The sequence below is a fragment of the Schistocerca cancellata genome, chromosome 10, assembly GCF_023864275.1.
Source record: "Schistocerca cancellata isolate TAMUIC-IGC-003103 chromosome 10, iqSchCanc2.1, whole genome shotgun sequence".
NCBI classification, from domain to species: domain Eukaryota; kingdom Metazoa; phylum Arthropoda; class Insecta; order Orthoptera; family Acrididae; genus Schistocerca; species Schistocerca cancellata.
In genome coordinates this window covers 153,781,384-153,805,103 of record NC_064635.1, presented here as the reverse complement: position 1 = coordinate 153,805,103, position 23,720 = coordinate 153,781,384, and the positions used below count along the sequence as shown (strand labels likewise).

General features: G+C 37.9%; 1 protein-coding gene across 3 annotated transcripts in view; it reads left to right on the top strand.

The window, feature by feature from the left end:
- The first annotated feature begins 11,803 nt into the window (after positions 1 to 11,803).
- Positions 11,804 to 23,720, top strand: part of LOC126106338 (BTB/POZ domain-containing protein 9) — a 116,685-nt gene continuing 104,768 nt past the window's right edge. Inside the window, exon 1 of one of the 3 annotated variants that reach the window (XM_049912588.1) lies at positions 11,804 to 11,942. The gene's annotated coding sequence lies outside the window, so the exon portion shown is untranslated. Of the gene's footprint in view, positions 11,943 to 12,249; positions 12,307 to 12,532; positions 12,640 to 23,720 lie in introns of those variants that run through there. The other 2 variants (XM_049912590.1, XM_049912589.1) reach the window with 2 other exon arrangements.

The following is a 23,720-nucleotide window of genomic DNA, read 5'->3' as shown; positions in this document are numbered from 1 at the left end:
CCAAAATACCCTAAATTCAAAAATAACCAGTCAAAACGACCTCCAAAGTTTGGTACTGAAAACAGAAAACCTGCTTTTCAGACCCAAAAGTACTAACCAAGGAGTGATTAATCAAAGTGTATTTTCTCCTCTAGTTAGATATCATAAATTACTAGCCCTATATAGAGTTAGAACACGGACAAATGTTTCCTTAATTTCTTATAAATTTTTGAAATTCGAAAAATCTAAATTTTTTGTACAGTTTTTTAGCTAGTTATGGTGTTGCTGAATATAAAAATTCGATTTTTGCACATTTTCTACACCTATATGATAGCAAAGTACTGGAAAAATTTCAACATTGATATTTGTCTGTGAACAAAGATATGAGTTTTTGAAAATAGCGAAGTAACTCACATTACACTGCAATTGATCTTATGGTTCTTGCCTATTTAAATGGTTTATTGTTTCACAGTAATAAAATTTAGCTGTAACCTATATTTAGTTAATACTATGACCCTGTATTTAGTTAGTGATATTTATCTTAATAATAAAATAATAAACAATAGGAACTTACACTTAATGACCTTTACATATTGGCTTATTCTCAGTTAAGTAGCACTTTATTACAAGCTACAAACGATAAAAGTAAAATAAAAAGCATGTGGAATATCTCTACTGTTGAGAAGGCTACAGTTTTTGCATGAGTCCAGTCCTCAAAACAGGGGTGTACAGGAGATCAGTGGACAGAGTAACAAGTCCCAGAGTCAGTGACAAGTCTGTACATGAACTGTGTATCCCCATTACATTTGCTGGTTGTGGTACTGCTGTAGTCAGTCTGTTCAGAAACCTCTGTTAGAGTGGACATATATACTTCACTGAGAGTGCAGAATATTTTATGTTTTGCGTGAGTGTAATTTTTATTAACTAAAATCATTTAAAGATTTAATAATAAAGACTAATTGGAATGTAAGAAAGTGTACGAACAGTGCTCTATTGGACAGATAGTAAGCGAAATGTGTCAAAAAACTTAAAAAAGTTAATAACCTTGATGAAGATAAACGTATATTTTGTTTACATTAAGTGTGAGTTCTTCTGTACCATCAGTTTTAGAATATCATGAGAAAAAATATATATTGAAGTACAATCACATTTTTGTAAAAAAAAAAAAATGCTATAATCTGCTCAAAGTGCTAAAGTACATTCACATTTTTGAAAAAAAAAATGCTCTGATCCACTCAAAATTCATAAGAAGCCAGTTATTAAAGGTTTGAGGGAAATAAAACTAGAACATTTGTCCTTGTTAAGTGCGAGTTAATTAGGTTCCCGAGTGAAACTTACTGACGTTCCTGGAAATTCCATGTGCTCAAATTGTTACTCAAAAATATTTATCATGAATCTGGAACCAGAATTAGGTAACCTTTTTAATGACACTTATATTCCTCATGAGGAAGCTATTAACAAATTAGATTTTGCTTGTTCTAATTTAGATATGTCTCTTGCTTTGAAAATAAGAAAACTGAGTAGCAGAAAAAGAAAGCAGCTGTAAAAAGCAAGATTCAACGAATTTCAGACAAAATTAGTAAAGACTTAGAATCATGCTTTAATAATGCAGACACCAACAGTACTTCTAAAAAGGAAGAAAACCTATCTCCAGAATCATCTGACACTGACTATTTGAGCTTAATCGAGAAATCAAAAAGTAAGTGTTCAGTGATACCTACAGAAGAAAAGTTAAAATTTTAAGTTTGCTCTCATGAGAAAAAATAGTTCACGAGTTCAAATTTTCTGGTTCTTTGATTAGACTAACTCAAAAATTAGTGAAAGAGCGAGGCATTCTACCAGTTTTAGGAAAGAGGAAAGGAGCGGGTATAAAAGAAACAACTGAAAAGATCCAGCAGTTTTTTGAAGACGGTGAAAACAGTAGAATGTGTCCAGGTAGCAAAGACAGCTAAGAGTTGTTGTAAAAGGAGTCAAAGTAACAAAGCAGAAATGGGCTTGTGCTGTCAAATTTAAACGAACTTCATGTAGCTTTCAAAAACGCTCATCCTGAATGCAAAAATGGAAGGTCAAAATCTTGCGACCTTCGCCCTAAGTGGTGTATTTTGGCCAGATCCTGAGGAACACACTCCATGTGTATATGGTTATGTCATCAAAATGTCAACCTGATGACTGTGCGTTCAAGACTCAATGAGGTTAACTTCTAAGAGTTACTAGATATAATGGCCTGTGACGCTAACAATTATGACTGCATGATGAGTTTGTGTGATAAATGCTCTGGTAAAGAAACCGCTCTTGAATTGCTTAACGAATCTGAGGAGGAAATGCGTGACAGTATTACCTTCAAACAGTGGGTCACAACCGAAAGAGCTGAAATATTAACAGTGGTTAAATCTTAGGAAGAGTTCGTTAAATCTTTAATTGATAACTTAGAAAATCTCAAAAGTCACCACTATGTCTCTAAAATCCAAAGCTGGGTTTTGAAGGGCAAAATAAGCACAACTTTATGAAACTGAATGCATAATCCTAGCTGATTTTGCAGGAAATGTTACCATTGGGTTAATGACCAGGCAGCAGTGCATTCATTTGTTCTGTAGTTCAAAAATGAGAAAGATGAAGTTTGCAGTTCTTCAATCTGCATTCTACGTTGACTACTTGGAGCACAACACTTCGGTTGTCCAGGTGTTCCAAAGTATGTAACTAATTACATAAAGAAAAGTTGCTCAAGGTTGAGAAGCTCATATACCTTTCAGATGGAACTCGTAGTCAATACAAGAACAAAAAGAATTTTTCAAATCTTTGCAACCCTCTTGCTGTGGTAAAAATGCATGCAATGGAGTAGGAGGTATGACAAAATGTGAAAGACTGAAGCCAGCCTACAATGAACGATCACAGACCAAATTCTTAAAACAGAAGGAGAGTGCCTTGTGCAAGGATAATATTATAGGCATCACCTACTTTCTCATCAAGAAAGAAGAGGCAGTTCTCAGCCTTCATAGCACAACAATATTTCAAACCACATATGAAAACTGTATAGCAACAAAACGAACAAGTAATCCCACAAATCCTTGGCACTGCAAAAAACTTAGTTTGATGTTACGTAACATCAGAAACCAATATCTACTAGGATCACGGAGTCAGTAAAATTGTACACTGAAGTGTCAAAGAAACCGGTATAGGCATGCATATTCAAATACAGAGATACATAAACAGGCAGAATAAAGCGATGTGGTCGGCAACGCCTATAAAAGACAAGTATCTTGCGTAGTTGTTAGATCCTGCAAGAACGGGACCAACGACAACTGAAGAGAATCGTTCAACATGACAAAAGTGCAACCCTTCTGAAAATTGCTGCAGGTTTCAATGCTGGGCCATCAACAAGTGTCAGCGTGCAAACCATGCAAAGAAACATCATCGATGTGGGCTTTCGAATCCGAAGGCCCACTCGTGTACCCTTGATTGCACAACAATGCTTTACACCTCACCTGAGCCCGTCAACACCGACATTGGACTATTGATGACTGGAAACATGTTACCTGGTCGGACGAGTCTCATTTCAAATTGAATTGAGTGGACGGACGTGTACCAATATCGATGGACCCTGCATGTCAGCATAGGACTGTTGAAGCTGGTAAAGGTTCTGTAATGGTGTCAGGCGTGTGCAGTTGGAATGATATGGGACCCCCGATACGTCTAGATTCGACTCTGATGGGTAACAGCAAGCATACTATTTGATCATCTGCATCCATTCAATGCCCATTGTGCATTCCGACATGAACATTATTGAGCATATTTGGGATGCCTTACAACATGCTGTTCAGAAGATATCTCCACTCCCTCATACTCTTACGAATTTATGGTCAGCGCTGCAGGATTCATGGTGTCAGTTCCCTCCAGCACTATTTCAGTCCATCCCACGTCGTGTTGCGCCACTTCTGCGTGATTGGAGACAGGCATACCAATTTGGTTTTACAGTGTCTCTCTGTCTTTAATAACATTGAATATGGCATATGTGTATGATGGACAATGGTGGCTAGCTCATTTGCAAGAACAAGTTTGGAAAACAATGATGTTTTTATGCATTTTTATCGCCATGTTGGCCCAAGAATGTCATTCGAGAAATCTACCATTGACAAAGTCTGGATACCATTGGAAAACATATTAAGGAAGCTTTCAGTGCTTGAACTTACCACACCAACTGGGAGACCTTATTCTACATCACAGAAGCTTCTGAAGAAATAAGTGCTCTTAACGATCACCACTAGGAGTAGGAAGCACCACGTCTTGACAGTATGTTAGCTGAAAATTCAAGCTAATATAAATGTTTAGTTCAGTAATTTTTCGAGTTTCTGCATATAATTCCGTACCTTAACTTCAATAATAATTGATTACATCTAGCCAATATCACACATGAATTAGACAACAGCAGTAAGATCAACTGTAGTGTAATGTGAATATTTCTTTATTCACACTCAAACATCAAAGTTGAAATCTTTACAGTACATTGCTATCATACAGGTGTACAAAATGTGCAAAAATTAAATTTGTATATTGAGTCCCATCAGAGACAACTAGCCCCAAACTTGACAAAAACTAAAATTTTTCAAATTTCAAAAATTTATAAAAAATTAAAGAAACGTTTGTCAGTGTTCTTGCTCTATATATGGCTAGTAGTTTGTGAAATATAATTAGAGAAAAACAGTAAACTCTTACAAATCACTCCTTGGTTGTTATTTTTGGGTCTAAAAAGTGGATTTTCTAAATTTCAGTACCACACTTTGGAGGTCATTTCAACCGGTTATTTTTTAATTTAGGATATTTTGGGTAATAAACAGTGTTGCAGAGGAGAGTTTCCTGAAAAATAATCAATGTCAATTGCAGTGTTGTAACTTAGCACAGATGAACGCTAATGTCTCCAAATTGAAAAACCGTCGTACACTTTCTCTGAAGTATTCAGTTACATCAGGAGATGGGCAGTAGAAGGATCCCACTATCATGCTACGCCCACCCCTGATGCTGAGTCTTCTCCAAACAGTCTCATATGCATCTTCGATTTCTGTCTCAGTGGATTTGAGTTTATTGTCTACTGCAACAAATACACCACTTTCATTTTCTATTTGTCTGTCCTTAAGATATACACCTAAATTTTCCCAAAGAATCTCACTGTATCAATTTCAGGGTTCAACGAGAATTCTGTACCTAGTATTACGTGAGCTTCGCTGCTTTTCATGAGCGCTTCAAACTCTTGATACTTTGTCGTGAATGCTTCGGCAGCTTACCATTAGGATTTTAATACTCTCTCCTGTGGGAGGCATTTATTTTGATCTCACATTGAAACTTAGTTGTTTCCTACAGCTATCTTTATCTGGAGTGGCTGGAGAGTCACAAAATCTAAAAAAAACTCTTGTGTGCACCCCGCACACAGTCAGCTACCTGAGTAGCGGCCTCTGATGTGTAGTGCACACCTGACCTATTTAGGTATATCGTACAGTTCTCAACACTGTTCGAAGTCTCTGGTTTATTTCTTCCACTTGACTCAGAACAAACGGGTCACGATCGGTTCTGGGAACAATGCTGCAAATTGTGAGCTTCTTTGGAACTCCACAAGCAAGGCTGATCTTCTCAGTCTCCTCTGCCAGTCACTGGAATGATCCTAGAATGACTTGAGAGCCCAGATGACAGGCTTCATTCGTTCCAACGTGCGCCACAGTCTGCAGTTGGTTACAACCTGTTTCTACAATGGATGCCGCAGTACCCTCTTCAGCATGTTGAATACACAATGTACACTGGACTCGCATTCGGGAGGACGACGGTTCAATCCGTCTCTGGCCATCCTGATTTAGGTTTTCCGTGATTTCCCTAAATCGTTTCAGGCAAATGCCGAGATGGTTCCTTTGAAAGGGCACGGCCGATTTCCTTCCCAATCCTTCCCTAACCCGAGCTTGCGCTCCATCTCTAATGACCTCGTTGTCGACGGGACGTTAAACACTAACCACCACCACCACAATACACAATGATGCGTCTGGTGTCCTTTCCTGTACCTTGCTACTATTTCCCGTATGTTTGAACTGCCAATGATTAGTTGACGCCTACTCTTTTGCATTTGCCGCCTCCTGATACCAGTTTCCTGCCCCGTTAGCTGAGTGGTCAGCATGGCGGAATGCCACACCAAGGGGCCTGGGTTCGATTTCCGGCCAGGGTAGGAGATTTTCTCCACTCAGGGACTGGGTGTTGTGTTCTCTTCATCATCATTTCATCCCCATCTCCGACGCGCAAGTCGCCCAATGTGGCGTCGAATGCAGTAAGTACTTGTCCTCGGCTGCCAAACTTCCCCGAATGGAGGACACCTGGCCCACAATGCTGTACGTTCATTTCCATTTCCACAGGTTTCCTCACAGCAGGTGAAGTGAGTCCCTGTGGGTCAGTTTCAGTAAAAGACAGCACCTCAAACTTGTTGGTTAGGGGTATCAGTATAGCACCCTGAGTCCTTCCTAATCCCTGTCCACCATGTACAGGACGCCTAGATCTACCACTGACGCTCCACTCGTAGTCAAGCGGTCAGGTAATGACAGATCCTGTACTTTCTGCAGAGGATATAGGATTCACAGAAGAGAACAGTACTTGAGGTACCTCTGGTACAGGTATCGCAGGCAAATGACTCTCGGGAGCTCCTCGAACACACCAATTTGCAGCAGCTGTCAAGCGTTTGACAGTAGACAGGGCGATTTCGGCCGCTTGCAAACGTCAGCCAACTCATCCCGTGTTTGTGAAGAGCATTCACAGTGGGGCTGCTTTTTGGCTGGTGTAATGTATTACAAGGCAGTGGACAAAGGACTCTAAATCGAACCTGCTTATTATCTTTTAATCTGTAGAGCTAAAAAGTTGCCAGTTCCTTATGTGACTGAAGCAAAAACACAAAATGAGATGTCTGTAAAGATAACACAAAAAAGTGTTATAAAAGTTAGTACATAAAAAGTTCTCTGTTTACTTGCCACGTAAAATTTGGATAACATCCCAAGCTTTCGATGACTACCTCCGTCATCTTCGTCAGGGGTAAAACAGACTGTCGTGGAACGGTGAGGCTTCCGCTTTTTATGAGCAGTGGACGGCTTCTCATTGGCTGGATGACGTCACGGTGAAAACGGCGCGTACCGAGGTGAAGCTTGGGATTTTACCCAATTTGACGCAGCAAGTAAACCGAGAACTTTTTATGCAAGGACTCCGTCGCGAAAGACTTCGTAGTCATAAAAGTTAGTAGTTTCCTACAACGTTTTGACGTTAATTGTAGCTGTTAGCAAACTCGAAAACGTAATTTACGATAAATGCAGATAATATATAGAACTACTCCTCTTACGAGAAAACTAGATGTTAGAAAATCTGCTGGAGTAATTAAATCACACACTCACCGATTTCTTACGAATTGCTCTCAGATTATATAAAGGACAATGATAGCTTCCGAAAATTATCAAAAACTCACGTTTATTTGCGTTGATATACAATGATATTCAAGGATGATGCATACTTTAGCTGAATTATGAACCACAAACGCTGATTTGCTACAAAATTACAGTACGTATTCAAAACACACGTATCACTAACTTAGGTTTCTAAGCGTCAGAAAATTCTGAAACTAACCTATTTCTCACGTAATTGTACAATGAAATTAATGAAAGATTGTTTTGAACGAGAATAGGTGTACTGTCTTTAAAAACTTAAGAAAAACACAATTTTCTTTACGTCTACAATTGACAATAACAGTTAATAACAATTCGCGGGGCTCGCGAATGTTCGATATTTCATTATGTATCACATTTCAAGGGTGTATTGCTACACTCAATGAAAGATTATGCAAAAGAACCTACGCGAACAGTAAAATATGCGAATATAGAACTTTAAATCGATACACGATCTTGTACAAGCGGTCTTACGTAAGGGAAAATTCCTAAGCCGGCTGTCATTTATAAACAAACGTGCGTACAGCACGGATTTTTCACTTAGCTAATTCTGTGCACACTTCTACACTGGCGGGCCGAAGGCGAACACTACAGCGTAAGTTCATCTCGACCAGAAATCGCTAAAATGTGCAGCACCAACATAGCCATCTTCTGCCTGTTGCAGTAACAACGCAATTTCCACGTAGTAACAATGTCGGAAGTTCGACATATCCACAAAAGGAGCAGAGTGAAACACGAAAATCTCACACACTATCAGTCCTATCCAGTTTTTTTTTCTAAAATAATTGTGTAAATAGTTTAATTAACTAGGAAAGTATAAAAAAACAAATAACAATAGTCTGAATAATCATTATGGATTTAGAAAGGGGCAGAGTATTGTACACGCTATTAACAAAATAACCACAGAAATAAGCAAATGCTTTTATAATCGCTGTGTATATCCAGTATCTTTCGTGGTCTCTCTGAAGCATTTGGCACAGTAAACCACAAGCTAATGCTCCACAAAAAAACTATTTATGTTTTCAAAGTAAAATCTTTGAGGTGGTTCTCATCCTATCACAAAAACACAAAACAGATGGTTGCTATACAACAAAAAGATGAGAGAGCCTGTTATAGTTGGAAGGATATTGAATTAGGCGTACTCCTGGAATCCATGCTACGTCCGTTAGTGTTTCTGATACACCATATGTCATTGAAGATAATCTCAGCCAGTTCTGAGAGACTCGACAGCTTCAGTTTGCTTTAAATACAACGATTAACTAGCCTGGAATACAAAACAAACTCTTCAAGTACTTGTCATTATCCTGCTATTTGCTAACATAATTATGTTCCATTAATTTGAAAGAAATCAGCAAATATTGCACAAGAAAGTAGCATTGTTCCAAAAACAATGAATTGTGTCAAGCACTAAAGGGGCTACTAGATTGTCAATAATACTGCTCAATATTTAAGGATGAGCAATAACATTGTACGGTATGTGGGTTAGAGACAGTGTTGCCAACACAGAAAAAATTATTGCACTAAACTGAAGTTAAAATTCCACTAAATACTTATTATTGTTATTTACTCTCCTAAAAAAGAAATTTCACTGCATTGATAACTTACAAGGAAATTTTTTGTCATCGTCATGGCATATTATTATTATTATTACTACTGCTACTAAAAGGAAGTTTACTAATTTCAGATTCCACTCAGCAGATTAATGTAATTGAAGCCACAGTATTTCATTTTCCTCCTCGCCCTGCAGTAGGTTGTCTGCTGAAGTACTGAGACCGAGGTGAAGGTATCTCTGGGGCATAAGTTGTCACGGTGCCGATTTCGTGGAGAACATTCTCCGGCAGCTCGTAATCGTGACAGCACTTACCAACACAATTAAGACCAGCTCTTATTGTAATTATGGCGTTCACCATAATACGTAGTTACTCTGTTCTGGAGAGACGTTTTTATCAAATTTAGTTGGCTAAAGGTCCTTTCCACCTCTGCATTGGACCACGGTAAAACCAAAAGCATAACAACCAGATCTGAGATTTCTCGGAAAGGATTTAAGCCGCTGGCATCTCCGTGTGACCTAATTTCATTTCAGGACGCTGCAGTATTGTTGATTTGTTTCCATTGGACTGTAGTCATTTTGGACAACTGAAAATCAATTTTAGTTACTGTACTGTCTGACAAGCCTATTTCCTTAGCCAGTGATACTATTCGTTCTTTTATCACTCTCAAGTATTCTCTAGGAGCAGTTAAGGATACTTTTAGCAACACTTTTACATTTTGGGGCAAGAAGTGTTGCAGTTCAGAAGCAAGGGAAACAAGAAAATGTTCACATCTTTTCCATATGGCATTCTCAACCTCAGATGAAATTTCGTTGGAAGTATTCATATGCTGCAGTAAGATTTCGACTTCATGACCTTCCGATAAGTATATTCTTGGCGACTTCTACTTGCGAACATCTGCTGTTAAAAGATCGCCTCTATACCCTGGTACAACAATTCTCCTTACGAGCCCACTGAATAGTAAAACAACATCGTTTAGGAGCGAGCCGTAATTGGCCTGCAGAATTTGACTGAAATTTCTTATTTACCAGCTGACATTCTTCCAAATTCGGTTTCAGAAACGTAAGATAAGTTTCGTTTACATCATCACTGTACATATTATGGAGGACTTGGGCAGTATAGCACTTCTCTCGCAACGCTGCTATCTCAAAGTGTGATTTTAGTTAAAACCACTGAGACAAAGCACGAGAAACAGCCTCTAAAATAGACATCCAACGTGTATTGCACTTCTGAACTATTTTCAGTGGATTAGCTCCGTCATTTACTGCACTGAATAACATTATAAAATTAGTTTGCGAGATGAAGACTTGGAAAACCAAGAATACGTTTTTGACAACTAAAATTCCAAACTCTGTGCAAAGTTTCAGCGGCGGCAGAAGATACCGCCAGCTGCACGGAATGGCAGGCACGAGGAATTAAGGCAAGACAACTTCTCTTTTCAAATTCTGATACACACCATTATTGATGCCTACCATAATTGCTGCATTGTCAGTACCCAAACCGCGCATTAAGTGAATGTGGAAGTCGTACTCATTCAGCAAAGATTTCAAACCATTGGTTACTGTCACTGCGTTGCCTTCCTCTAACTCTACCGTTCCCAAGAATGTGGGAACAATGCGACCTTGGGCCTCAAGAAAGTATATCACCACGCAGTTAACAATGTACTGGCACTAATGTCTGTAGATTCATCCAGAAGTACACTGAAACATCCGTCTCCTTCGACATTTTGACGAGACAACCAATGAAATGTGGGTAAGCATTGTTTCTAATCACACCACTCTACTTGCTTCTATGAAAATGCATCTGAGAGCCATGGTGAGTACCTATAAAACACCGTTTTGAAAGGCTGCAGAGGTGATCCACAGATCTTATTGCGGGATGGTCAGCCACAAATGAACATAACGCAGCTTCTGCAACAGAAATTTCATTGAACTGGCTAACTACCTGTGCATCTAGTTTCGACTGCCTTTGTGAAGAAAAAGATGCCGCGGCTTTTACAGGCGTTTTGCTTTTTGAATGATTCAATAAATCCGACAGACGTGAATTTAAATTGCACTGGCAAAAATCGACATCGCACACTAGAAGGATCGGCGGGTATCTCAAGAAGTCCGTCTTTAAATTGTTTGTTGCTAAGCCACTCTTTTCTAAACTTTTGGGTGTATTTTTTGTCATTTTGCTTCGACATTTTGACGAGACAACCAATAAAAAAGTAAAAAAAAATCACTGATTACAACGCGATTAAACGCACTATAAACATTAACTATTCAACACTATGCACTGCACCAACTTCGTTCCAGGTAACTTGTAACTGCAATGCTAAAAGCAAATAACCGAAGACTGGAAAGGATTGTTCTGTTGTGTTAAGACAGGGGAAACACTAAATCGAAATCTGATTATTAAGAGTTAGCTGAAGCCATATTGTTGCCAGTTTAGGATTTTTCACGGTAAATATAATTACAAATTGTGTTATGGAAAGGCTGAATTAAACGGAAAAATATTGTTGCAGACATCAATCCACAAATCCGTTGACCGCTAAATGCAAAATTTCACCCACGGAGGGTGTGTAAAATCTGTCAAATTTAGCGGAAATTTCGCTAACTTGGCAACCCTGGTTAGAGAAGTTGTTTGTCGCTACAGAAGCTGAAAACTACATTCAAGAGGAATAAAAACTGCGGTTATAAGCCACTTTCAGATCAATTATTACAAAATGTCAAGAAAGTATGCTACTAGAATTTGCGTAAGCGAAAGGAACGCCTGTAACGAGTTTAAAATTCCCGCCTCGCTGAAGAACTGCGCAACGGGTCGTTACGTTTCGAGAGCGAACAGTGGAACGCAGTAAACATGTCGGCAGTTGTTATGTGCAGCTTTTCGCCGAAGTGTTCCTAAATAAACTTAGTGTGTGAGTTCCAGTTGTTATACATGCTGATGGGACTGTTTGCCGTTTATCATATTGAAATTACAGGTAAAATTTTACTTGAGGTGCCTATCGAGCATGTTTTCTTTCACAGCAGCCTTGAAATGCTTGGGTATTTAAGTATTAAATGGACGGTTTGGAATATTATTTGTTTTATATGGAGACGTCAATCTGGGGGAACAGAAAATACACGTGGAATGCGTATGTATCATTTATAAAAGGGGTGATCGGCAGATAAATATTCTTGTAGCATTACCTGTAAGACGCTATAATCCATTCGTGTGTCTAACTGTCAGTACCTTGTGTTTTGCTTACGTAACGAGTATTTTTGGCATTTGTATGTAATAGTTTTTTTTACAGTCGTAAATTTGAGTGTTATTACCATTCTCGACTTTGACACAAATCGGGAAGTGTGAGTACACGGAAATGACTAGAAGTAATTAGTAGACGTTATGAAAGCTTCCGATGTATGTTGTGTGTACAACGGGTCGGAATCAGTCGTGCTTTGCATAAAATAACATTTCTGTTGAAATAAGATTCTATTAATTACTGGATTTTACGAAGGAAAGAGGGACCCAGTGTTCAATAACTATTCATTTGGTGCTGCGATTAGTTTTTTGTGCAGTGCGACGTTTAGTGCCTGCCTTTATGCCATCATATGGTGCCGGCATGTGTGCCTACAGGATTAAAAACCTTAAAACTACTTCTATTTTTTATAGTACGTGTTTGTAACTGTTAAGAACAGGTAAGTTTGTAATTAGTTATAGCTCATGTGTACCATACAGAGGCTCAAGTTGTCATTTTGTACTAATACGCACTAACGAAGTCCCGACTTGCCAGAACACCAATTAGTAATTGCGAGAACACCCAGTAGTAATAAATAACAAGCCGCGTGGATTTAATGAGCACCAAATTACAGACATTACATCGACATCTTCATTGATAGTGCTTATCTAGAAGAGATATAGGCTAATTTGCAGTTGGGTAATACAACTCATTCCTACTATGAAGCAGTGTAGATGCTTAATTTATTAGTGAAATTTGTAGACTCCATGCAGTTTTTATGTTTAGATGCACTGCATTTGTTCAGTTCATATAATTAAGAACATGCTTGCACCTCCAGCTAGAAAAGTGTTGCTCAGTATTACTGATTAACTCTTATGCTAAGAGAGCCTGTTTGTTATAATTTGTAATAGTCTCGGGATCATTGAATAGCAGAATCCTGCTGATTATCAGTGGCACAACAGTTCAGTGAAAAATTGCTGTGACCCATTTGCCATTGATTAAGCCTATCTGGAAAATGCTCTCAGCTTAATAATTTTATGTTTTGAAAATTGTAGAGCCTGTACACAGGGAACATACATAAACTAACAGCACCATCTGTAACATGGCATAGGTTCTAGGGCAGTGTTTGCAAGAGCCATTTTCCTCAGAATGATTGCAAAACGTCTCAAATTCAGCAATACTTTGTCATTGTGTCACAATTTATGCACATAACACATAAATAACAAAGGTAAATTACAAACAGAAACAAGTAACCATTACAAACAGAAACAAGTAACCATGACACGGTCTCTCTTCACACTGGATGAAAAATTTTCACATTGTGTATCCCCCATTTCCGTACAGGAACTGGTTAGATAGTGAGTAAAAGACACTGGAAACTTTTAACAATATTCACTCTGTTGTTTGATTTTTTTCCTTACATTCTATCCTGGATTTACCATTGTTTGATGTTGCACTGGAAACATGATCATTTGCCAGTGCATTGTCTGTCAGCATGCCAGAAAATTAATAAATTATTAACTTTCTTACATATGTATTCACTATGTTATCAGCCTCTGAATTTACTAAAAGTAGCAAATGTAGGAAATTCCTCCCCCCTCCCGCCAACACTATGTATCGTACCTCTGACTTAATAATTGTTAACGCCACCGAGAAGAATATCCTACATTTAAGTTTATCTGAAACACTTAAGTTTGTCCTCATTTCAGTGAAGGAGCAAATTGCTCAGTAGCACGTACTTCAGCTTTTGAACCTTTTTTCTGCCTACTGAAGAGGAAGCACAGTTGGTGCTGGTGGTTGTTTCCCTGGACAAAATCTGTAATGTATTGTCCTATGTCATCCGGAAGTTCTTTCCATGCTTTAAGTTTTGGTTAAGTCAGTATCCCTTTATCCTTCAATTCATTGCTGCTTTTGAATTTCTTTCTGAAACATGTAATTCTTTCATAGTTGTTTTTAATGTATCAGCTCTGAGGAATTGATGCCAGAATGCTTATTTCTTATTGATGATTGGATATATTTAACTTTTCCTTCATTTCTGTGATCAGCTTCTTGTAATCTGATCAGCTTCTTGTAATTGATCAGTTCATTGTTTGATTACTGTAGGTTGTTCCAGTTCACTAGGGTAAAGTCCAACAATTGTTGCAGTTTTCTTAAGATCATCATCTTCTGCTTTGCATAGCCTTTTTTGTTTTTAACCAATTCATTGAAATTTTGGTGGTGATACTGCAACAACTGACGAGCTTGCATTTACATCTTCAGAAATAAGAAATTTTGGGAGCTTGTTGTAATTTTGTTGTTTCTTTCTTATTATAAGAATAAAAAGTACCACTCTAAATTTACTTTCTTTCTATTGGCGATGACAAGTTTCTGTAGTAATAACCATAATCACATCAGTTAATTTACCCAGATTAAAATTAATTTACACATATCACATAGAAGCCACAGCTCGGAGCCAATGTGTACTTGCTTGTCAGGGTAAATCTGTTGTGATTTGATGATGGTTATAATTCAAACTGGTCTCTCCCAGCAGAAAGAGATTTTTTTTAAAAATTAGTACTTCATTAAATTTATCTGAGTCAGAAGTATTGGTCTCTTCAGCTTTATGTTGTTGATATGGATTAATTTCTGTGTAGTTTTCTATGTGGGAGAGTCTTTCCTGCATGAAGAACACAGTTTTTGACATTTTATATCGGACTTCATCTCAGTTTAGCTGATAAGCCATTATTAGGTACGTCTGTGGATCAAGGCCTGCACCAGTGACAGAGGTGTTTCTCTACAGCTCATAGGTTGATAACATGTCAGTTTTGCATAGCTAGGGGGATGATATGTTACATAACCAATGAAAGGCAAGAAAATGAATTTCTAGTGCTGAAATAGAAACACTGTCAGTTTTTTACAAAATAACAAAAAATTCTCTTCTCCGCTGCTTTTTTGAGAAAATGTTATGAAGCATGAAGTTGTGGTTAGGTTGGGAGCTAATAGTGCAGCTTAAATTGCTGCAAGTGAAATGAGGCACAAGAATTAAGAGATTGTGATTATCTTAGTGTGTGACAGTTTGGTTGTAAGTTGGCAGAGTCAACGAATGTTAAAGCTAAAAAAAACCTGGTTGGGCCAAAATGATATGTAGCTTAGCCCGAGGCCTGGGTTACATTGAAGTGACAGTTTTACTCCCAATTAAATTAATAGTATTTGTAGTCTCATGTATTTGTTTCTTCTGAATAGTTCATAGATTATGAGGCTGTAGCTTGATTGGAAACTAATAGCATGTTGTAAGTTAATAGGCTAATCTTTGTTGTCAAAATGTTTGCTTGTTTCTTCCGACTGTGTTAGAATTAGGGAGATGTGATATATAGGCATGAGAATGTGACAGTATCCCTTTGAAATGCCTTGTCTGCCCACAGTTTTCTTATTGGCTGAGTAGGCCAAGTAACACACAAGCCCTCTTTCCTCCCCATTGTACCTTATGGCGAGTGACCACCACACTACTGCATGAAATGTGTAAATATGCCACTGGCCCTCAGCCTGCCTTTTACCATAATTTCCAAATCAGTCGAGGCTGGATGTTATATTGTGGGATTCATTTTGGCTGGGTTCGATAAGTAACACAAATTTATTTCCACAGGGATCATTTTAAAATGATAAAGGATGTGTTAGCTTATTGTGATGTTCAGTCCAAAGACTGGTTTCATGCAACTTTCCACACACTATCCTGTGCAAACTGCTTCATCCCTAAATAATTACTGCAACCTACAGCCCTTTGGACCTGCTTTCTTTATTCATGCCTATCCCTCCATAATTTTTTACCTCCTATACATTTCTCTCCATCACTAAATTAATTCCTTGATGCCTTGGGATGTGTCTAATCAACCAATCCTTCCTTTAAATAAAATTGTGCAATAAATTGTGCAATTTTCCTTAATTTGATTACATACATCATTAATTATTTGATCTACCCATCAAGTCTTCAGTACTGTTTAGTAGTACATATCAAAAGCTCCCATTTCTTTTTTTCTGAATTGTGTGTCATCCATGTTTACCTTCTGTACAAGATTAAACTGCGTACAAATACCTTCAGAAAAGACTTTCAAATATCTTGGCAAATTCCTTCTTTTCGTGAATTCTTTTCTTCTGTTGTCAGTCTGCATTTTATGGTCTTACTACTTTGGCTATCATTTGTTATTTTGCAGCCCAAATTATGAAATTTGTTGACTACTTTTGTGTCATCTGATATAATTTGACTAATGCAATTACTTTTGTTTAGCTTTTGTTGTTCACTCATAACCTCATTTCAAGATACTGTCCGCCTCCGTAGTACAGCGGTAGTGTTACCACCTACCACAAAAGGGGGCCTGGGTTCGATTCCATCATGGGACTGGGTGTTGTGTGTCTTTCATCATCATTGACATGCAAATCGCCGAAGGGGCGTCAACTAAAAAGACTTGCAATACAGTGGCCGAACCCCGAAGGGGATATCTCGACCAATAAATGCCATATGATCACTTCATTTCAAGAGACTGTTTGTTCCATTCAATTGCCCTTCCAAATCCTTTGTCATCTCCTACAGAATTGTTTGTCTAAAATGGCAAAGCTTTTATTTATTCTCCCTGAAATGTCAAATTACCTTCAAAAATTTTTCCTTGTTTTTGTGTACTGCCCGCTCGTTGCACAGATTGAGTAACATCGGTGATAGGCTAAAACTCTTTCTGACTCCCTTCTCAAATACTGCATCCTTTTCATGGTCCTTGATTAATAACTGCTGTCTAAGGTGTGAATAACATTTTGTTCCCTATATTTTATTCCTGCTACCTTCATAATTTTATTGTGTGTTTAATTCGGTGTAGTAAAATGCATTCTCTAAATGTGTGGGTCCTATAAACAAAGATATGCCTTATAAGAATGCAGAGTCTCGCAGGCGGTAACATTGAATAATAAGTTCTTGGGTTTCCAGTCTGGTTAAGCAATTAGAATTGCAAGAGCTTTCGGCCAAATACTCCTTGGCCATTGTTAAGTGGTACAACTGCAAGTGGGCTGCTGGTAAGGCCCTTACACTAGCTGTCAGCTGTGACAACACTGGTGCCTCTCGCATCGCCATACACGGATATATGTTGATTCTGCATTCTATGGGCCAGCTTTAACTGCACGATTGCTGGATCCCATGCCGTGCTGAGCTGCAGGCCATTGTCTCTATGTAGGGTGTTAATGCTGACTTTATTTCAATAGCTTCTTTAATTACGCTATCCAAGAAGCCAGTTGTCCAAGCTTTAATGGTAGTTTTGGCAGATTTTATCTGGTCACCGTTTTCTAAACTGTGCTCAACTAAAGCAGGTTTCTCAGGGTAGCATAGGTGGTAAAATCTGTCGTGCTCCTTCCTCTGTTTTTCCGCAGTGCGTACTGTCTTTCTGACATAAGACTGGCCACACTCACAAGGTGCATTTTAGGCCCCAGGTGTTCAGAGACCTGCTGCATCTTTAACTGTGCCAGTAATTGACGGATTTTTGTCAGAGGCCTGAAGATTAATCTAATTTTGTGTCATTTCAGCAGCTGGATTACCTTGCCTGGCACAAATCCACAGAATGGCAAGAAAAGAAGTTTCTTTTCCTGCCCCTCATCGGTGGTCGTGTTGTGAGTCGCTTTATTTATTTGACAGACGATACAGCCATTGTTCTTGAAGACATTGTGTATGTGGCCCAACTCATGGCGCAGGCTATCAGCAGCTGATATCATTCTTGCACGATGCACCAAATTTTGTAAATCAGTGTGCTGCTGTGCCAGACGATGATGGCCGAGTGTGTGAAAGTACAGATCGGTGTGGGTGGCTTTTTTATAGATGTTGTGGTCGAGGCATCCAGTTCGTTAGCGGCAGAAGAGAATGTTGAGGAAGGGCAATGGATCGTCAGTTTCTATTTCTTTGGTAAACTTCGTTACTGTTGAGTTGCGCTAAGAACGTGTGAAGTTTATCACGTCTGTGGGGCCAAATGACAAACATGTCGCCATCGTAGTGAAATAAAGAGCCAGGCTTTAATGGCGTTATGTCTCGGGAAGTAGCCTCAAAATTCTCCAAGAAGAGGTCTGGAACAGCTGGAGCTAATGGGCAACCCATTGCAAAGTCGCAGTAAACAGTGCTACCATAATGTTGTCTTCACTTTGTTGATGACTGTTGATTTTGTTGATGACTGTTGATTCTGTTGACAAAATCTGCTGAATTTTTAATATGATGCTTGCCGATCTCCTCGCTCCACATTTGGGACACTGCGCATCAAATGCTGGCTCTTGATGCATGTCCATATATGGCGATGCCGCAGGCATTCAGTGACATCAGTCATCAGTTAGTGTATATGAGGGGCGTACAAGCAGTCCACCGGCATTCATGACACTTGACAGTGGTCAAAAGCTCTTGCAATTTTAATTGTTTGACACGATTGGAAACCCGAAAACTATTTTATTCATAGGTACGCCTATCTTCAATTTAATGTCTAGGTCATAAGTTGTCTTCCACCAAATTTTCATGTCTTCAGCAAATAATTTGTGTGAATATTTTGCAACTATAACTTGCTATACTGATGGTTTGGTGTTATTCGCACCTATATGGTATAGAGGCTATCCAAAAAAATTGTCATATTCTTAAAGGAAATAATACCAGTCAAAGCTAGAGAAACATTATATTAATTTATGAAACTTCCTGGCAAATAAAAATGTGTGATGGAGTGAGACGTGAGATCAGGACCCTTGCCTTTCGCAGGCAAGTGCTTATTGAGTGAGCTACCCAAGTATGACTCACAAACAATCCTCACAGCTTTACTTCTGCGAGTACCTCGTCTCCTACCTTACAAACTTCACAGTTGTAATCTCCCAAGATGTTTCAGATCAGCACACACACTGCTGCAGAGTGAAAATTTTATTCTGGAAGCATTCTCCAGACTGTGGCTAAGCTATGTCTCCACAGTATCCTTTCTTCCAGGAGTGGTAGTTTTGCAAGTATCACCGGAAACTTTTTTTAAGTTTGGGAGGCAGGAGATGAGGTACTGGCAGAAGTAAAGTGTGAGAATGGGTCATGAGCCGTGCTTGGGTGACTCAGTCGATAGAGCATTCACCTCTGAAAGGCAAAGGCTCAAGTCTCGGTCCGGCACACAGTTTTAGTCTGCTTTGAAGTTTCATATCAGGGCACACTGTGCTGCCATTAACTTCTGTCTGGTGTACTTTAGATGCGGAGAATTTTACCTGTGTCAAGAACTATCAGCATTTGCTAATGATTTCCTATTGATTCTGTTTATCTGTGTTGCTAGTCCACTGATGATAGTGCTGTTGGCAGACACAGCAGATGGGCCCCTACAAAAGTCGTTTCATATGTATGAAATGAAATGAAATGAAATGGAGTCCTATTATACCTACACTGAGAGAGGCAGATATGATATTCTGCTACAATTTAACCTGCAGTGTTAATTGACAGTTTCATTGCCAATTGACTTTTTCATAGTTGTATTCCATTGGGGTGGGGGGGGGTATTTCAGTAGCTTATCCCAGTAATTTGCAGACATGACCTTGCTCATTTGCACGAGAATAAGGGATTCTAGTAGACCTCTCACATTTCACACAACGAATGTGGAGGAACATGAAGCATGAAATAAATCATGATAATTAAATGGAAGTGCAAAGAGTTGGTGCTGCTGAAGGCATAAACCTTACAACAATAGTGTGACTAGTTGTGCACGAGCAATTTACTTCATCCACACAATGCACAGCATGTGCAGACTAGACTTCTATACATGCATATTTATTCTGACAGCGTGTTTCTTAAAAATATCCACATATCCCTAAACCTAATTAATTTTTATTTGTTTAAATCCGGTAATTACTCTTCAGCTGTCATCCATGAACAGAACTGTGCTGCCATGTTAACACCACACAACACAAGTTCTAATTGTAACACTATGTTACCTTGGTGTGTCCATTAAAGATGATTTACACGGTGGCTGTAATTTCTCTTCTTTTGTAGCAAAATGAGTTTAAAATCAATGGAAATCCCAGGATGAAATAATGATAATATTATGAAAAGAACAGCTTGTTACTCACTGTGTAGAGGAGAGGTTGTCACAGAGAGGCACAGCGAAAAGACTACTATATGTTTATGCTTTTTGCCAATCGTGTTCTGAAGTAGCAGACATGCAGAACTTCACACAAGTATGAATCATGCACACGAGTACTGTCTCTGGCTGTTGTGATCAGGAAAATGTGGTACTTGTTAAGACGACAGACTGACCTGTAGCATAGCCCGAGGTTTAGCATAGCCACACGTTTATGCCCATGCCGTATTTAACCGTGCTTCGCCGTATTTAATGAACTTTTCATCGTAAACACTAAAACTTCAAGGTAATTTAAGAACACTTGTATTAGATAGTGGGTAAGTGTCAGAAGAGTATTTTGATGCATTTTTTGTGTATATATATATATATATATATATATATATATATATATATATATATATTACACATGAAGAACAAAAACCATATCGGGGGGGTGGGGGGTCCTCTACGCAATTTTTACCCAAAGTAAACTTTCCTTGGGTTAGTAACACAACTGATACACAGTTTTAAACATGACTGTCTCTCGGCAACCATATGTAAGTTTCAACATAGGAATCATACAGCCAGCCGGTTGCAAATAACTGTTAGGTACACTGTCCTAGGTTTTGACACTTCTAAGGATTTCTTCATCAGAACGAAATTTTAAGAAACCCTGTAAAGTAATACATAGAAAATTAAATTTGACAAAAACATTAATGAAGATGATGATTGTCATGACGTACCGAGATTACTTACGGGTCATTCCATGTCAAATCAACTCAATTTTGGATTTTCAGAATTGATGTCTCAGGTTTTCATGATTTTTGGTTTGCAGCAATATATCAACAGATTTCAGTTATACAGTGCAATTATTTTTGAAGTTATTGATTTTTAAAGATTTAAATTTTTTGAAAAAAAATTTAAAATCCTGGGAGTTGTCTCATTTTAAAGCTGTTGAATGGGTCTTTAATATGATATGCAACACGGTAGGCATTACAGTTTTGAAAAAAATTGAAAATCTTAAAATTTAAATTTCTCAAAGTGGCTATTTTAAAAATTCAAAAAAAAAAAAAATATCAAATATAGTTTGTAATGTCTTAATACGTATAGCAAAATTCTGTCATGGGGTCTCAATGGGATCAGGAGGTACAGGGCATCACAAATATACATTTTGTAAATAATGTACCAAATTAGTAAAATTTTACTTTTGAATTACTAATTTTGCTATGCAGTGTGCATGGCGCTATTAAATTAATAAAACGCAATGATTATAGTGTACCATGATTGGAAACCTCTCTTTAAAAGAAAACTGAAGCTGTTTGGCCTACAAATAGAGAGAAATCCCCTTTTACTCATGTAATTCAAATGTTGATTAAGAAATATTGACATGATTTTCAATTCTCTAATCAAAATAATGTTTTCATTTTTAATTACTGATCTCATGAAAAGTGAGCCTTCCCAATAAATTAAATATTTTTAGTTATATAGTAGGGTCATTCCATGTCAATTCAACCAATTTGAGAAAATGTTCCAGCTTATATTCTCAGATTTGTCTGAAATTTAGCACACCAATGCTACCCTGTGTGGAACACTCATGTACAAAATTTTAAGTTCCCCTGCCAATTAGCTCCACATTTATGGCTTGTGAAAGAAGGTGGCATGACCCAGAAATTGCAACCCGCATCTGGCAATCTATCTTCAGACCCAACTTCAGGTCTTAATAACTTTGGAACTATTCCGCACAGTCCAGTGAAATTTTTACAACCCAGTAACATCCATTTAGAGAACACACACTAGGAATCAAAACACCAACATATTTCTGACGGATAATAAAAAATTCCAAAATGTGATTAAAAAATGTAATACGTTAAAAGGTTCATATTGTAGGTGCCCTCTATGCCAAATATAATTCACTCAAAAAGGGTATAAATTTTTTTGTGGTAAGCTTAATGTGGCCTAAACACACACAGAGCTCATCATGCCCATATCAGTCACAAAAACTGAGTTACATGCACACAAATATACAAAAATTTGAAAAATTACCTGAAAAACATGGATTTTCTAAGTGTGGTAGCACAAAAGGGACAAGTGGTATCCAAGCCAAATTTCATACGCTGCATAAGTAGACCATAATTATATATATTTGTGTGCATGTAACTCAGTTTTTGTGACTGATATGGGAATGATGAGCTCTGTGTGTGTTTAGGCCACATTAAGCTTACCACAAAAAAATTTATACCCTTTTTGAGTGAATTATATTTGGCATAGAGGGCACCTACAATATGTACCTTTTAATGTGTTACATTTTTTAATCACATTTTGGAATTTTTTATTTTCCGTCAGAAACATGTTGGTGTTTTGATTCCTAGTGTGTGTTCTCTAAATGGATGTTACTGGGTTGTAAAAATTTCACTGGACTGTGTGGAATAGTTCCAAAGTTATTAAGACCTGAAGTTGGGTCTGAAGATTGACTGCCAGATGCGGGTTGCAATTTCCGGGTCCACGCCACTTTCTTTCACAAGTCATAATTGTGGAACTAATTGGCAGGGGAAAGTAATACTTTGTACACGAGTGTTCCACACATGGTAGAATTAATGTACTGAATTTCAGTCAAACCTGAGACTGAGTGGGAGCCCGTGGTTGAACTGACATGGAATGACCCAGTATTTAAGTTATTTTCTGTTTGATTTTTCTCATTTTTTACCAAATTTTAATTCATTATGAATACTTGTTTTTGTGTTAAAATAATAATAAAAAATGAAAACGTTATTTTGATTAAAAATTGTGGTTCATGTCAATATTTGTTAAATGATGTTTCAATATGATAAGATATTGACTTCAGGTAAAAGTTAGAAAAAATCTGAAGGAACTATCATCAATCTCATGCTTACAATACTTGAACGTGGGCATGTCAGTAAAGTAGAGCAAAATGGTTTGCTTTTCACAGCACTCTGGTATCTTGCTAACTTTGAGCTTTTTTTAAAAAAATTGAATAGCTTTGTGCTCCTTTAGGAAATTGGTGTTGTGGCTGTGACGTTTAAGGACATCGAAAAGTGGCAGTTTATAAGACCCACTTGTAATAGAAATACAAGCACTTCATGATGACTACCTGTGTAAAATGAGGTAGTTTCATCTTCTATGTCATATGGGAATCCATAAGTTTAAGACAACTTTTGATAAAAGTCTACATGAGATGATAAAGCAGTAATTATTGTTGTTTACGTATGCTTAATTTGCTGTGCACATAATGCTCTTAAATCTCTGAGGACGTCCGCTTCGATTTAAAAAGAAGATGAGTCATGTGATGTGAAATAAATGCATAATGTTTGTGAAGTATTTGCCTCCTCCATCAAGAAAGCCAGCTTGTACTATGTGAAGCGAGAGTTGTGCACACATTAGTTAACGTGGTAGCTCCCATTCCAGAAACAGTGGATCAAACACTCTGTTTTGTTTGAGAGTCAACACAGCTTCTAATAAGAAG